We start from the raw sequence: 17,905 nt of genomic DNA on the forward strand, positions 1-17,905 counted from the left end.
TCACAAGAACACAAGGAGAACCTGCTGTATCAGGCCAGGGGCAAGGGGAAGAGCATTCTCCTCTCCTCTAGTTTCCAAATACAGTGGTACCTCTGGTTACGAACTTGATTCGTTCTGGAGGTCCGTTCTTAACCTGAAACTGTTTTTGACCTGAGGTACCACTTTAGCTAATGGGGCCTCCCACTGTTGCCATGCCCCCACCATGCTATTTCTGTTCTCATCCTGAAGTAAAGTTCTTAACCTGAGGTACTACTTCCGGGTTAGTGGAGTCTGTAACCCAAAGTGTTTGTAACCTGAGGTGTTTGTAACCCGAGGTACCACTGTAATGATATTCAGAAGCATACTGTCTCTGATAGTGGAGGCAACACACAGCCATCAGGACTAGTAGCCACTGATAGCATTTACCTCCATGAATTTATCTAATTCTCTTTCAAAGCCATCCAGTTGGTGGCCATCACTGCCTCTTGTTGGAGCAAGTTCCACAGTTCAGCTACATGCTCTGTGAATGAGTACTTCCATTTATCTGTCCTCAGTCCTCCTACGTTCAGCTCCACTTCATGTTCAAGTGTTCTAGTGTTATGAGAGAGAGAAAAAAGCTTTTCTCTATCCACCTTCTTCATGCATGCCATGCATAATTTCATACCCTTTCAGCATGTCACCCCTTAATCACTTTTTCTCAAAACTGAAAAGCCCCAAACGCTGCAGCCTTTCCTCATCAGGGAGTTCCTCCATCCCCTAGTTGCCCTTTTCTGAACTTTTCCCAACTGTTTTTCCTTGACACACATCACTTTACACTTGCTTACATTGAATTGCATCTGCCATTTTACTGCCCATTCACGTGGTTTGGAGAGGCCCTTTTGGAGCTCTTTGCAATGTTTGTTTGTTTGTTTTAAAGACCCTGGGCAACTTAGTATCACCATCAACCTTGGCCACTTCACTGCTCATTAAAAAGCACAGGTTGCAACCAATTTTTGAGGGGATCCCACTTTCTACATTACTCCAATGGAAGTATATTCCTACTCTCTGGCATGTGGCATGCACACAACCTATGCAACCCTTGCATTCTCCGTACAGCAGCAAGTAAGAGCCTTTTAAAAATGTCTGGTGCACATCATTGTTTGTCCATGTATCTATGAAGTTAACTGATGCATAGCTCATGCGCTTTGCTTGTCTTCTCCAAGCAGGGACTGCTGCTTTGATGTCTCCGTGGGCCTAGGATTCTCTGACTGCCATTAGCTTAGTTGTTCCATTGTCTAGAGCAACCATGCGCTTGGCAGCTCATTGTTAAGAAGAACCTGAGAGACTTTTGAATTTGAATTCTAGAACTGGAACTGGGAAGGGATTGTAGCTCAGTGGTAGAAGGTTCAAAAGCATCAGGTAGCAGGTTATGTGAAAGTCTCTCTCTGCTGCAAACCTGCTACAGGTCAGAGACTAGATAATATTGATTGACAAATCATCTGGCCTGGTGTACAGCAGTTTCCTATGGGTTGCATCCAACTAAGTTTTGCCCAGAGTGATTTAGTCATATCCATGAATTTCAGAGGGTCTTCTCTGAGAATGACTAATCCTCAATACAATCCCATGTTTCAAAGAGCTAGGTTCATTGTTTGCTACATTAAACAACTTAAATAGTGCCTACATGCCATGGGATTTTGAATGACATCATGTTAGTGCAAATACACTCTCCGGGCCTTAGGTGTTGATGTTGCTCACAGGATACTGAAGAAGAATCTTTCTCTAATGCCAATCAACTCTCTAATGCATGTTTGATTGAGTGATGTCTCTGTATCAGGGAAGAAGCAGCTCCTCCAGTTTTTCTTGGCACTGCTTCATTAGTAACTGCAAAGCAGTTTGCACGAAACAAGTCTGGAAAAGACTAGCAATAAGGATTTCAATATGTATCATTGAATCCTGAAGCATTTTACCCATCTAGCTACATACTCATTATTAGAGCCTCATATTTTTTTGCACCCAAAAGGGATAGGCTAGAAATTCTTTTTTTTTTCTTCTTAAACACACATAAGGAATGAATAGAAAGGGGATAAATGAGCTGTAACGATTGCTGAAGTGGTCCAGATTAAGCCAGCAGTGCCAAGATGAATTACACCTGTCAAGAAGCCAATAGGAAGTGTGTCATTTTTCCATCAACCAAACGCTGGCTGAAAATGTGAGTTCTTATTTCTCAGTCTATTATCAGCATGTGTTTATGGCAAGCACTTGTATTGACTTAGAGCTGCATCACAAGAAGACAGGGATATAAAAAGGAACTGAACTTTGTGGAAGACAGTTTGACTTCAGTCAGGGGTTAAAATAGAGAGAATATGCAGGCTGACATAACACATTTCCTTTGGGAATGATCAAAAATCCTTTTGGACCAATCTAGGGAAAAGGAATGGGCAGAGTGGAGTCAAGACTTGTTCCACATCTGCCACTGTGCGTATGTGAAAATAAAAGTGTGGGCAGGGGGATAAGATGGAGCATTTGTGGAATAAAATGTTGTTGGATTTCAGCTGGAAGCTACCAGCCATGTGCTGATTGGAAACAAAGTAGTATATCAACCCCAAACCTTTTACAGGCACAAAGAGACTCATGTATAACCCCACAATGCCACCATGAGCCCAAACAATCAGGAAGAAACAATAGAAATGAAGTTGGGAGGGGCCCTGAATCCATGCACACACTCGATACATTCTAGCTCAAAAGCATATTGCTATGCTATGCTGATTGAACAAAATATAAGAACAAAGGAAGGTTTCAGGCAGAAATACCTAGAAATCAATAAGGAATCATTCTGGTTTGGAGGAGCACTCATGAGTCATCTGGCTTACACTCTTCTCCCCAGGTCAACTTCAAGAGAATCCATTTCTGCTAGTTTGTTATAGGAGTTGGATGTACACTCCACTGATTGGCTGGAAGCTTATGATGACATAAATCCATCATTCTTTAAAACAGTTCATCAACTCTAGAAACATGACTGGTTTTTTTTTAAGGCACAAAGTCAGCAGTTAAATAAGTATAAGTGTGCAGACAGTGCTTTAAACCAAACAAACTAGCAGAAAACCAGTTTGAAATGCAGGAGGAGGAACAAAACTAAAGAAAAAAGCTACATTTGATGTGGAGGGCAGGATAGGTATAATCTGCAATGGAAATTCAGAGTGGAGAAAATGAGCTCTCCCACTGAGCCAAAAAGACAACTTTGCTGGCTCCCTTTTAAATTTAATTTATTGTATTTATTAAATTTGTATATCACCCTTCATCCAAAGATCACAGGGTGCTCCCCAACATAAAAATATAAAATGAGAACACAAAATGCATAACAAAACAAAAGCAAACCAATAAGCCCCCCAAAAACATATTTAAAGGGCCATAGAATGTTAATTAGCCAATGGACTGGTTATAGAGAAAGAGTTTCACCAGGCACCTAAAGATATATAATGAAGGTGCCAGGCAAGCCTCCTTGGGGAGAGCATTCCACAAATGGGGAGCCAATGAAGAAAAGGCCTGTTCTCATGTTGCCACCCTCTGGACCTCTTGGGGAGGAAGCACATGAAGAAGGGCTTCAGATTATGATTGAAGGATTTGGATTGGTTGTTAAGCTACCTTTGCAATCCCCCATGTTAGGTAATATAAGATCCTTATATGGTGAGTAAAAAGTACTAACCACTACAGTGGTACCTTGGGTTACATACGCTTCAGGTTACAGACTCCGCTAACCCAGAAATATTACCTCAGGTTAAGAACTTTGCTTCAGGATGAGAACAGAAATCGTGCTCCGGCAGTGCAGCGGCAGCAGGAGGCCCCATTAGCTAAAGTGGTGCTTCAGGTTAAGAACAGTTTCAGGTTAAGAATGGACCTCCAGAACGAATTAAGTACTTAACCCGAGGTACCACTGTATTCTCTCTCTCTCTCTCTTGACAACCAGAGAACTAAATTTCTTCCTTTGCTTTTTCTTGTTTGGCTTCTTGGTGCATATTTTCACATTTCATTCTCTCCTCCTCCAGCCCCTCTTTACAGTCGAAAATTAGGAGAAAAACTCAGAGGTAGCAAGAGAGCTGCCTCTCTTGAGAAACCTTGAAGTGTCATTAGTTTCCATGCAAATCTTACATGTCACTTGACAAAGTCTTTGAAGACACTCGTGTTCAACATCCGTTTTTACAACAGCAATTAAGAGGAATAAAAAAAGACACAGAGTTGCAGTCCTTTCCAACTGGGCTTCCTTCCAGGTGTATGGCAGCCCTTGCTCTTCAAATCACTGCTAATCAGCCACACTTCATCACAGGGATCTTGGCACATCAAATCTCCCTTTCTATTAGAATTCAAGCTGATGGGAAAGGTCACTTCAGTAAAGATCACTGCAAGATAAAATCTTGCCTTAAGTAAGGACACATACACATGGGTGGTTTAAAACTCAGAGAGGTCTTTCTCCCCTGCTATGCTTCAAGTTATGTTTTGCATTGCTGAACACACTATTGCCTGATTACCTGTATTGCTTCCTTGCACATTACCTGATCTGTTTTCCCTGTGCCGTCAATTGCCGCCTGCAATGAAGTTGTCACCTGCACATGCCCAATGGATGTCTGAAATATTCACATCTCAGCTAAACTGTGGTTTATGTTTTCACATCTGATGGAAGCTGGTTTGAGGGAAAACACATCCAACAGCAGTGTTTCTCAAAAAATTACAGAATACATATGGATTGTGGCTAACGTCATGTACGCTCGGCTTCAAACACCAGTGGTGGGAAAGCACTGGAGACAGAGTAATGTGTACACAGCCTAAAAATAGGGTTGAGCTAATCAAGGGAAGGGCACTTTTTGCCTCAGCTGGATAATTGCTGAGGGGATTCTCCCTTTCTGAAAGCAACTATAGAATATGCAGAGTAGTTAACTGCTAAAGAAGGATTTGGGGGAGGGGATTTAAACCAAAAGATGAAATATGTATTTGAATAGTCTGAGTCCGTGTTATTTTGCAGCAAAGGTGGGGAACTTGTAGTCCAGCAACAACTGGAAGGCCACAACTCCCATCATCCTTGACCACCAGGGACGCTAGCTGGGGTTGATGGGAGTTGGAGTACTACAACATCTGGTTCATCAGAGGTTCCCGTTCCCTGTTCATTATGGCTGAACATAGGCAGTGGCCTTGTCCAGGGACTGTTGGAACTCACCCACGATCACACAGTAACCTAACTCTGCCTATATATTTAATCTTGAGGTTTGTTATGGCTATTTGAATGACCTGATACAAAAGTCACAGAGGCAGGATTTCCTTCTCTCATCTGTCTTCTTTGTGCACCCTCCTCCTCAAGAAAGCTGCTTTTGTAGTGCGTAACTATTAATGGAAATCTCAGGTGTTGCTGTCTCAAACTTTCAAAACACATTTCTGCTAGAGAAAATGGAAGAGAGTGAGAATGGTGGAATAACTGTTTATACACTATGCCGAAAGTAACTCAAGGGAGGACTTGGGTATAAATTTACTGGCGAGGGATTAACTGGATCTTTTGTATCCATTTCTGGTGTTGCCACTGCTAGGATCGGTTTGCATACATCTCACATTAATGTTCTAGGAACACTGGAAGTTGCATTTCATCTGCTCCTGCATGGCAGTAGAGTCTCATTTTGCATGTGGGCAGCTTTAAAGAATTAAGAGAGGTAATAATAATAATAATAATAATAATAATAATAATAATAATAATAATAAATTATTTATACCCCGCCCATCTAGCTGGGCTTCCCCAGCCACTCTGGGAGGCTTCCAAAAAAATATTAAAATACTGTAATACATCAAACATTAAAAGCTTCCCTAAACCGGGCTGCCTTCAGATGTCTTCTAAAAGTCTGGTAGTTGTTGTTCTCTGGTAGGTGGGGAGTGAAGTCACACAGGGGTGTGTATATGTCTGGTGGTTCTGGTGTGGTGGTAGCCACAGCGCAGGAAAGGTGGGCAAAATAAGTGAACATGAACTGGGAGGATTTTCTAAGGCAACAAGAGGGCCAAAAAAAAAAAAAAAAAAAGGCTTTCAATTCTGCGTGTTCTTTTAAAGGGCCCTCTGATTCTGAGAGGCCCCCCAAGCCTGGTAAGCCTCATTGAACTTGAAAAGCTACAAGTTTTCTTTCTTACCCCTTTGCTTTGTTTCCTCTTATCTCATTCATGTGAGGCACTAGGGCTCCTTCACCCGCCACACACACACACACACACACACACACACACACACACTGACTTGTCTTAAAACAACATTTTAAAAGTCAGTTTGACACGTTATATTACAGGAGAATGCAGATGAATGTTTGTGGAGAATATGACATTGATGGTTAAGAGAGAATATCATTACTGAAGCAGTAATTCATAATACATGCTTGGAATCATTAATCAGAGAGTAATTAATGGAAAGGAAAGACACCTCTCCATTCCGGCATTATACAATCATTGAAGAAGGAATACCTTTTTTTGTCATTCTTGACATGACTGAGACATTCATTTCCTCCTATGGTAACTATGAGAAACTCCAAAAGTGGTTCGAGCCAATTTTCCACATCTAAATATGCATCTGCAGTTGATTTAGCATGGGTCTACTCACTGAGCCCCAAACCTTTTCCCACAGAGCATAAAGTGGTGAGGCCTTACAGGTCTGGCCATGCTGTTGGGCAGAGCAAGGCAGTCATCATGAAAGGGCAGACCCATATCAGTGTTGTATTTTGCTCCAAGGGAGATCTACATCATATATGCAATTTATTTACAACCCTGAAAGCATTTGCTTTAAGAACTTACTATCACACACACATGTCATATAGAGTATCACAAAACTGAAAGGTTTTCAGACAAAGGTGGCTTTCAGCATCATGTATGGCAATCAGGTTCAATACTACATTTCAAGGTCAGTCACTTTAAATGACCAACTCTCCATGCAGATTAAGTGAGACTGGTGATAATAATCAGCCAGTGTGTTGAACTGTGCTGTCTGAAATCACATTGACCAATACAACAAAATGAAAAGTTTTTCTAAAGTAATGATTGTATTTTACAGCCAAATATCTAACGCTGGTGATTATGGTGATTATGTCAAGTCGAGGCCTGTGTTCCACTACTGGATTTAGTGCAATTACAACTATGGCTACTGTTACATGTTCTTAATGCCCACAGATACAGTTATGTATTTGTTTAGTTCCACATTAGGCACAGTACGTGCCTTAATTCTGCTTAAGAATTCTGAGCCATAGATTCACTGACTGCTGGGTCCCCATGTTCCTTAGTTGTAAAATGGAACAAACATCCTCTCAACAGAATAAATACAAAAGAGTGCATAAATCTGTAATATATATATATGTGTGTGTGTGTGTGTGTGTGTGTGTGTATTTTCTGTGAGTGATTCCAGACAGATGATTATTGTGGGATCAGTACTCCTCGTGTATGCAAGTTTTTTTTCCAGTTTCCACATGATATTGTTTTTTTGTTTGTTTTTTTATTATTTATTTTGGATTCTCATTTCGTATTCTTATGTTGTGAACGACCCTGTGATCTTTGGATGAAGGGCAGTAAACAAATTTAATAAATAAATAAGCTGCATTTTATCTTTCTGGGGAAAAACTGGTAAGTTTGATTTTTAAAAAAACCAAAACACACAAATCTGCTGCCAATGATTTGTCTGTTACATTAAGCTACTATCTGGAAGTGCCTTTGTTGTGTAGTGCTTGTGGAACCATTTGCAGTTTTAGTCCCTACTGTCAACATGTAGCACATCTGAATCAGAATTGCATTGGTTCTTCTACTGTCCACAAACTTTACCCCTTGCCCCACCCAGTCACATGCAGACATGTCACTATTTTCATCTGTGAAATGTTGGAAGGTATCCTCTTGAAATAACTCGCTGATGGATTTTAAAAGTGGTCTGTATTCATGCCAACTTTATATCCTCCTTGTTCTGTATTGTTCCTTTTTTTAAAAAAAAGGTGGACCATCTAACTTTCTCTGTTTTGGTTCACAAAACCTAGGTCCTCAAATAATAACTCCATTGTTTCCAGAATCTTCCATATTTCCTTTGCTCCCCTTAAAAGAATAGATCCTCTGTATGGCTCTTCATAGGAATATACTCAAAGTACAGTGGCCAGGTTAAAAAAAAAAGAAAAAAGAATGGGGCTCCGACAGATGTAATGGCTGTGTAGAAAAGAGAATTCATAAGGCATAGCTAGTAGGCATGTTGGCATTGGGGGCAAGGCTTGGCAAATGGGTGCAATCAAGTTCCTCCCTTCCTTTGCATTCACTGAATGTATGTATAGGGCATGGGTAGGCAAACTAAAGCCCGGGGGCCGGATCTGGCCCAATTGCCTTCTAAATCCGGCCCGCAGACGGTCCGGGAACCAGCGTGTTTTTACATGAGTAGAATGTGCCCTTTTATTTAAAATGCATCTCTGAGTTATTTGTGGGGCATAAGAATTCGTTCATTATTATTTTTTTCAAAATATAGTCCGGCCTCCCACAAGGTCTGAGGGACAGTGGACCGGCCCCCTGCTGAAAAAGTTTGCTTACTCCTGGTATAGGGAGTACTTTGGTTATCTGAATAGCCCTTGAAATTCCTGTTTAAGCAGTCGTTTGCAACCTCATAGAAAATGACAGTGTGCCTAGAGATAGTCCACCTTTGGTGAGATAGAAACATTTGAGAGAAGGATGAAAGCTCAATATTCAACAGAAACAGAGGAGGTGGGTTATGTGGGGCTTCCCAGACTGGGTGCTACAGAATCTCAAGCAAAGGAGGTAGGTAGTATTATAAGACTTGAGCTAGAATAGTTGAAGGTAAGGCTCTGAGAACCTACAGTAAGTGCCTCTCCCTAATATCCTCGAACTTCTTATAAATCATCTTGGCTTCCTTACATGTGTTCTTAGTGTAATGTTTGAATCAAAACCTCTCTCTCCTCTTGCATGTTTTGTACTTTGCAAGTGTGCTTTAACTGCGTAGCGATCTGAGTAGGAACTGCAGTAAATCTGCTGCTGATAATAATAACTTGAAGATGAAACAGTCAATCGTAGAGAAAGTCCCAGCTGACTTGTACTAATGGCTTTGTCGTGTTAATGGAAAATTCTGTTTCAGAGATGAAAGAGAGATATTTTAAAAGTCCTTATGCAACACTGAAATTGTACTGCTCAGCGCAAAATGGGTGTAGGGACTCAAGATAGTCTTTTATCCACTAAATCTCACTCTTCCTTTCTTCTTGATTTCCTAATGGAGCAAAATTCTCAGAAATACCATTATAGTAAAAAATATGGATTTTATAGCCATAATGTGACAACTTGTGTGACTCAACTTTCCTCCCTCTCTGATTCTCCCATCCACCACCCCAAGAAGAAATGGAATAATTAGTCTCCTTATTCATTTACCTTCAATAATGCTGTGGTAGAAAAGAGAGTGATAAGATCAAATACATATGCTGTACAGGCACTTACCCTGATGGTTTGGCTTAATAACATAACTACTTAATTACGGTCCATCTTCAATTAATTTCCCCTGCTTTTACTAGACAGCCATCAGTGGAGACCTACAAGGAGAGGATTTTATTTTCTGCCAGACCAAAGTGCCTGCTGTGCTAGGCCTTGCAGTCTCCGTGAGTAACAGACCCGGGAAAATATTATTGCCTTGATGGGACTGCAGAATTCCATGCTGAACATGCGGAGAGTGACCAAGGAAACCTGATGAAATTATTCCTAGCATCTTGTGAATATTTATAAACACAGAATTATTCTTGGATCTCAGGAGAAGGCTCCACTGTCTCCTGAGAATGAATCGCTCTTGGTAAATGATGTGTAATAAAGATAATGGTTTAGATCAGTAGTGGGTAGGGCTGGAGCGAAAATTCTATTCAGTGTGCATTTAAAGGTGACTCTATCAAATCCACCCCTTCCAAAACAATATGCAAACCGAAACATAGCTATACTTCAAAATTCACACTTAGCTGAATTTTGCAATGCAGTTCCCCAAACAAACAATGTTTATACAATTACACACGTTATGGGAAAGTGTGTATAAAATGAATATTTTGCTCTCACTTAATGCAAATGAACTGTGAAAAAGACTATGAGTTGAAAGTGGAGACAATGAGTGTACCTTTCCCTGGTTATCTGCTTGTTTTGTAATATCCAGAAAATCTTTCATAAAAACTTTTTAAAAATACGGTGAATATTTTAGTGTCACATATAATAAAATCGTAACTGGCTATCGAATGTGAATGGACTGGACCATGCTTGACTTGTATGAGTTGTGATTTGCCAAATGGAATGCAACCCACCAGTCATGCATTATGGCAAGGAAAACTGACAAGCCCCTTCATTTCGCAGTCTAGCTCAGCAACAAAACCAGGAAGGTTTCTTTATTGAGTGAGCACCTGCTGGACCAAAGGGACTGGAGCTAGCTCAGTGGATCACAAATTGTACAGATGCATGTTCTGTATGGCTCCTATTGAGTTCTACGGGACAAAACAAGCTGGATGCTTTCTGGGACATACGGGTAGGGAGGGTTGACTTCATTATGGGTCCTTCATTAGCACTTTAACTAATTCTGGTAGTACACCATAATGACAGCTTGCTGGCTCAGTACTTAACAAACATATTCAAGATACTTGATTCCATTCAGGCCATGCTAAAGCTAGGAAAGCAAAGGCTCTGTTCTGTTCTCACATAATCTGGGAATTCTTCCCTGTTACATTTTTTTCACCCTCTGGTGTAACCAAGACTGAAATGTTTATCGTTATATTTAATTTCCAGATCTCCTTTCCTAATGACAAATGATTGGTTTCAGTTACTGGGAATGGGGTGGGGGTGGGCAATGTCATGAACTCACTGGGGAAAACCTGAAACTTCTAAGCTCTTCTAGAATCAAACACTTTCATCCTCGACTGATGGGCAACCCTCAGCTTCTTATCATGCTCCCTCTTTGCATTTTCTTTAATTTTTACTTTATTACTATATTGTTATTACTCACAGCTGCATAATCAAATCTGCTTCAATATAATTGCAATAGACATGTGAGGCAGCCAGGTTGCCTATCAAGTTGGCCTATAATGAATTTACTTGTTATATAGCGGTCATTATGTCACTAAAGGTTTTCTCATTATAAAGAACCTTTAGCGACTTAAAGGTAGGCATAAAACCCTCCTGTTTTCTCACCTCTGCAAAAATAACATGTTTATGGTGTGGTGGGTTTTTTGTTTAAATGGTTCTGATACTTTTGTAGGCAGGATGTTTTGAAAGTTTTCATCACTGACTCTCATCCCAGCCTAACCTCATATGTCAAGGTGCTTTTTTGGGGAAAGTGGTAATTTCAAGAACCACCCCTGCCTCCCCCTCTTGTAAATTTCACTCTTTCTCAACAGCATCAGTTTGACAGCAGGTGGTAACATGTTTTAGCACATTCACCAATACAGGCAACACTGTTGTGTTCTTCAGAGCTTTTCGGCTGTGATTTCAGAACTTTTCAGAACTTCACCATGTACACTGATGCGAGCATCAAGGTGGCAACAGGTAATTTCAAACTAGGGTCTTTAACAGCCAGTCTAAAGTGCCTTACCTCTTGTGCCACTTAAGCACTCTGGCTTCTCAGGACAGGCAGAGGAAGCTTTATGGATCAAAGAATGGGCCACAGTTCCTGTCTGAAGAAGGTTAGCTAATCTCCCCATCCCACCTTGCTTTAATACAGTGGTACCTCAGGTTACAGATGCTTCAGTTTACAGACTCCGCTAACCCAGAAATAGTACTTCAAGATAAGAACTTTGCTTCAGGATGAGAACAGAAATCGTGCTCTGGTGGTGCGGCGGCAGCGGGAGGCCCCATTAGCTAAAGTGGTGCTTCAGGGTAAGAACAGTTTCAGGTTAAGAACGGACCTCTGGAACGAATTAAGTACTTAACCCGAGGTACCACTGTACTGTCAGATGGCTTCTCAAGCCAGTCAAAGCATACCAGGCACTATGAAACTTTCACAGCTAAGCAAGCTGTGCTGTCTTTGCGTTGATTGAGGGGTTTTTTTCCCTGCCAGGGATGCTAATGTATGTTAAGTTACATCTAAACTTTGAAATGCCTCCTGAGACAATCAATCAATCAGGAAGTGACCAAATTAGAAATAATAATACAGGTCTGAATGGAGAGCTCAGTTCGTTAGAGCATGGTGCTGATAACACCAAGGTTGCAGGCTTGATCCCTGTATGAGACAGCTGCATATTCCTTCATTGAAGGGGGTTGGACTGGATGATCCTCAGAGTCCCTCGCACTTCTAAAATTCTATGATTCTATGTGCTCTGCTGACAATAACCGAGAACAATCCTGTGAGTGACTCTCTGACTAGCATGCCTGATTTCCCTGTTCCTTTGAACATACCTCTGAATATATGTCAGGTCCCTCAAAACTCTAGCGTTGCTTCTCCATGGATGAGTAACCATGCTGGACAGAAAGCGGTTAACAGACCTAACTGCTAGTGTTTAAATCTCTCATCAGCAAAAGTAGACCCAATACATATGTGCTGACTTAACAATTTATAATTGTCCAAAATTCCAGGTGAAAGCTGGAATATAATAGGTCAGATGTCAACAATGAGTTGTTTATTACACTTTGTTGGAGCAGTCAATATTCTGTAAATCTATTTGGAATTGATTAAATGAGCCAGACTTAAGAGCTGATGAATAGCTCCTTAACCTGACCCCCAACCTTTCAACCAAATAGAGTAGGAAGAAAGCAAAAACAAGACGTTGCTTGACAGCTGTCATAATTATCATTACTATAACCTGGTGGGAGTGGGGGCTGAGTTATCTGACTTTGCATTCTTTTATATCTGATTGAACGAAACCTGGGAAAGCAAGATGTTAAATTATTTAGGGAAATCCACTTTGATCTTCTGGAAAAGCAGCCAATTGCAAGGAGGCAGAAGAATGGGTTTATGAGGGCTCACAGGTAGCTGCACATCCGGAGTGTGTGTGTGTGTGTTTAGGAAAGTAATGGCATAAAAACAAGGCAAGCACTTGCACCAGGAACTGCTGGGTGTGAATGACACTTGGCTGGAAGGAATAAAATGCTTTTGTTTGTTTGTTCTAAGATGAAGATAACAGAGTCAATCGGTCAAGTGTCATAGGAATGCAAAAAGCCCCGAGGGTAAATGTAGGATTTAAAAGGAAACTAGGTTTCTGGTTCAAAGAGAGTAATTTTACAAAAGACTTGCAGTTCACAAGCTACTTAGATCTTGTCTGCGGCTAGTATTTAAATATTGACTCGTAATCTCCATTAGTGTCTCGGGATGCTCTGAGATCTTCAATGATGTGGCTGACAAAGCCATACAAAGAATTAAGTGTAACTATAAAGATCACCTAGTAATCGGACCTGCGTAGCTTTAAGCATCTCTCTTTTCTTACTTCACATTTGCATACAAAATAAAATCCACATCTGTAACAGTGATGTTGACAATGGGCAGAAAGTAGCTTAGAGTGTCTTCAGGGCATTGATTTCACATGGCAACTTTCCCCCGTGGCTTTTCCCCACCTTTTTATTGTACAACCATTATGAGGGAGCTACGATATCCCAAGAATCCTGCTTGTCACAGGATTCAGAGACATGTGAGCCTCCCTAGAGCTTTTCATGTCTAGGTGTTAGAGGATTTTTCTTTGGATCTATTGTCCCTCAAACAGTTTGCAATACTTCCCAGCATGCTTTGCAGTCAGCTCTCAGTGAAAGCTTCAAGAGACGTCTATGGCTCACCTCCTTGATCACATTTTATCAATGACTTTGGCAGGGAACCAGTAAGCTTGAAGGAGCAGGATGAAAGGTGGAGGAGTAAAACCATGACAGAAATGTATCATGCAGTAAGAATTTGCCTGACATATACCTGATCAGTGAATGAAACTTTAAAGGTGATTGCATTAAAAAACTTAAATATATCATTTTATTTTATGGAACATAATTTGTAGACAGCTTTACCATGAATTTAAGAACCTCTAAGCAGTTCAGTATTGTGTCAAATCTTGTCCCTTCTCCCCACAAGAGAAATTTACCCCAACATCCATTGATGTGAAAGTATTAACATGGAATTTGTGCTAGAATATTTAGGTGCCGCCTGAGAATATGGATGGGTTCACAGATGACTATTTTACCACTTACGGTGCTGACCTTTAAAGCCCTAAATGGCCTTGGCCCAGTATACCTGAAAGAGTATCTCTACCCCCATCATTTAGCCTGGACACTGAGGTCCTTCTCCAACGGTCTTCTGCTGGTTCCCTCACTGCAAGAAGCGAAGTTACAGCGAACCAGGTGAAGGGCCTTCCCGGTAGTGGCGCCCTCCCTGTGAAACACTGGCCCTTCAGATGTCAAGGAGGTAAAGAACTACAGTTTTAGAAGACATCTGAAGTATTGGGAAGTTTTTACTGTTTGATATTTTATTATGTTTTTATATATGCTGTAAGCCGCCCAGAGTGGTTGGGGAAACCCAGCCAGATGGGCGGGGTATAATAATAATAATAATTATCATGTGATCTGTAGAAAAAATTAAAAGTAATTCTTAACTCCATAGCAGGCTGATCCAGAGGGTGAAGATAAATGCATGCTACCAGACATCCACACCAGGCAGGTGATAATGCGTTTTCTTTAACAACTGGCATAGATGACCAAACTGCAAAAGATCTCACCCCTTTTGTAGTCTGTATTGGTTTAGGAATCTGTCTTCCTGAGCATATGCGCTACTCTACCCACCACATGTATACCATGTTGTTACAGAAATGACAGCAGGGGCACATCTTTAAAGTTGTTAAATGTTACAAATATTATGCCTGAATGTATCCCTTCGACTTGACAACTCAGGGAAGATACCTAGCTGTAAAAATCATATAAAAATCAACTCCTTTGCCAGTTTCCTCCATTCCAACGCTATTTTGCCCTTGGAAAAAGGACTCTTTTCCCTGGCACCTCCCCAAACATGAAGACCTGTATACACACCTCCTACCCCAGGAAATGCTCTGAGGTGACAATTGCTGGGCTCATTGTTAGCCAAGGGAAGCCAAATCTCGTCACTGGACTTGCCTCAGGCTCCAGACCTGCAAAGGAAGTTCTATTGTACTTTTGGGTGCTGGGTACTTGAGACATGTTTGCCTATGCTAATCTTATACTTGGGTGTTGCCCTGACACATTTGCCTATGTTAATCTTGTGTCACCCTCCCCTTTCTTATATTTTAGTGATGTAGCAATGATGTATTGATGATGCTGTGCGAACTGTATTCTGGGATATGGTAGGAAAGTTTTAAAAGTGAGTGTCGCCCCATGCTCAGTGTTCTTACTGCTGTTTGAACCTGTTGCACAACAATAAAGGATCTAAATCTACTGACTGCTGTTTTGCTCCAAATTACTTGGCTGGAATTTTCTTCTTTTACTGACCTCATGGACCCATGGGGGGCTTGTACCCCAACGAGCTGGGCTGTTGAGTAGTCTCTAAACCCATAATTTTCTTTAACAATGTTCATGCACATTAGTTGTCAAGGCATCAATGCATGATATATTCAGAGTATAGAGTTGCAGAATTATTGTGGTCTATCATGTGTATTTCAGTATCCCAAAAAAACACACTGTTAGCAGTAGAGAGGAGATTAAAATATTTAAACAGGCCTTAGTCTAAAAGCTGACATCATGGCCTTTGCTTTGGTAGAAAAGGTTTTAAGCACCCTGAGAATCAGATGCAGAGAAAACACAAAAAGCCTGTGACGTAAGTGTGATAAGAAGGAATGTATTCCAGTCCAGGATAAACATGTGGAAAACATGGTGAGCGAATTGCAACTTTTAAGAACGGTACCAATGTTTCTAAAGCAGGATTCTTAATTACTGGCACCACAATACCCTACTAATCTTCTGGTTCCCTCGCCATCCCCCGCAAAATTCAAAGTCACGTCTTACTGATTTCAATAATCTGATACTGCAAACTCAGCAAATTCCAAAGCATAGCATTCAGCTATAAGAAGACGGAACTGATCCATGTGGGAATTTAGGCACATTGGTAACAACCAAGCACGGTAGCTAGAAAACCAGATTGGAATTTAAATCATACATGTTGTGTAAATCAAACATCTGCCCCAAAGTAGATGCACTGGGTACTCCACACACCCACACTCAACACACACAATAAACCACAGCAGCTTCCTCTGCATTTCTACAGCCTGGGAACTTCCATTTTGGCACTACTCAGGGGGATGAAACAATGGAAGGGTGTGGATTGTGAGCTGGATTCCTTCTGTACCACTCTTGCTGGAACATACATATCTTATAACAGTAGTGGTCACAAACAAAAGATCAGTGCCTGTGGGGTTTTTTTTTACATTTAGATATATTTAAGAATATAAATAGCCCTGGTACACACAAAGATTCTGGGATGAATAGAGATGCTCTCTGCCAAAACTTTAAGGTATGAGGGGAAATCTCAGGGAAACCAAGCACTTAGCAGTCTGCTTCTCTGAAAGCGTGACTAATTCAGGAGCTCTTTAATAAAGGAAGGAACCTTTCACTTCTCAGGTCACCAATTAGAACTTGGCCTACATTGGGAGTGACAGAATGCCAATACTTTCCAATGGCTGTCCAGCAGCCGATGAGAAACAGTTTAAGTGAGCTTTGTGCTCATTCTAGTTGCAAGGAGGAGGTACTCACATCAAAAGAGCTCATATCACTGTTGTGGTTAATTGGCTCACTGTTTATCATTTTTATCATCAAGATTAACTTTGGGGCATCATTATGGAAGAATGTGGAGGGGTTGCCATTGTGAGAGCTTTTGATTTGGGCTAAAAGATTTAACTGATAAATCGGTGTTAGCAATCAATTAAAAAGAATTAACTGTCAACTTTAAAAGCCTGCTAATTAACCCCAAAAGACACTATCAGCTGAACCAGTGCCTGGCCAGTGCCAACCAGCCTGTGGCTTGGCTGATCAGCCATTAGGGGAACCACAGACAAGACTTCAGAGCTGATGGTCAGCGAACCCTGTGCCTTCTAGACATTATGAGAATGGGTGAGAAAAGGCTTGGAGATTTTTACCACTTTTTAGGAAGAGTGAGCATATGAAGTTTTGGTTCTGGGCAATGGCACCTCAAATGATGGGGAAACTGGGGCTCTGGGGAATTGTCTACACAGATGGACATTCAAGTGGTAACATATCAATGCTTAGAAGAGTTGTCATTATTGAGATCCAGGTTCTGGACAACTACTGAGAAATCGTTGGGTTCTTCTGTAGTGTCCATGCATTATGATCTCTAGAATTTTGTGAAGGTCTCTTGCTTCTGCTTCAGGTCTGGCTGGTCCACACAGCTCAGTCAGTAGAGCATGAGACTCTGACTCTCAGGGTTGTGGGGGCAAACTCCATGTTGGGTGAAAGATTCCTGCATTGCAAGTGGTTGGATTAGGCCTGCTAGGCTTGTGTGTTGAGCATGCTGCTTTATGAAAGTGAGTAATGGAAAACTTACAACTGTCAGTAGTGACACCTCAATGCCTTGCACATGCTGTGCATCAAGAGGATTTTGGGTATCACATGGCAGGACAGATTTCCAAACAAAGATGTGCTCCCCCAAGCCCATATTCCCTGGATGTTCACACTCCTGTCTCAGCAACGTCTACACTGGTTTGGTCATGTCCACAGACTGGAAGATGGCAGGATCCCCAAGGACGTGCTCTACAGGGAGCTGGCTTCAGACATCAGGCCTTTTGGCAGACCAACTCTGCATTACAAAGATGTCTGCAAACGTGACATGAAAGCTGACAACATCAATCATGCCATGTATGAATCCCTTGCAGACGACCACAGTGCATGGAGACAGGCAGTCAAGTCCTGTATCCATAGCAGTGACCAGAGGAAAAATGACTGCTGGGAGAAGCGTAGAGAGAAAAAATGTCATGGTGCATCTGCAAAACCAAACACCTTTCCC

General features: G+C 41.3%; 2 long non-coding RNA genes across 2 annotated transcripts in view; one reads left to right on the top strand and one right to left on the bottom strand.

Annotated features, from left to right (window-relative positions):
* LOC307210429 overlaps window positions 1-17,905 on the bottom strand; it is a 963,897-nt gene that overhangs the window by 804,533 nt on the left and 141,459 nt on the right. Inside the window, exon 2 of the long non-coding RNA XR_013835991.1 lies at window positions 8,285-8,397. This is a non-coding gene — a long non-coding RNA (uncharacterized lncRNA). The remainder of the gene's footprint in view (window positions 1-8,284; window positions 8,398-17,905) is intronic.
* LOC307210445 lies at window positions 1,381-10,145 on the top strand. The gene is made up of 3 exons (XR_013836012.1): window positions 1,381-2,167; window positions 8,577-8,742; window positions 9,504-10,145. It is a non-coding gene; the product is annotated as an uncharacterized lncRNA (long non-coding RNA).

This window comes from Podarcis cretensis, assembly GCF_951804945.1.
Source record: "Podarcis cretensis genome assembly, chromosome: 2".
In the NCBI taxonomy this organism is placed as follows: Eukaryota; Metazoa; Chordata; class Lepidosauria; order Squamata; family Lacertidae; genus Podarcis; species Podarcis cretensis.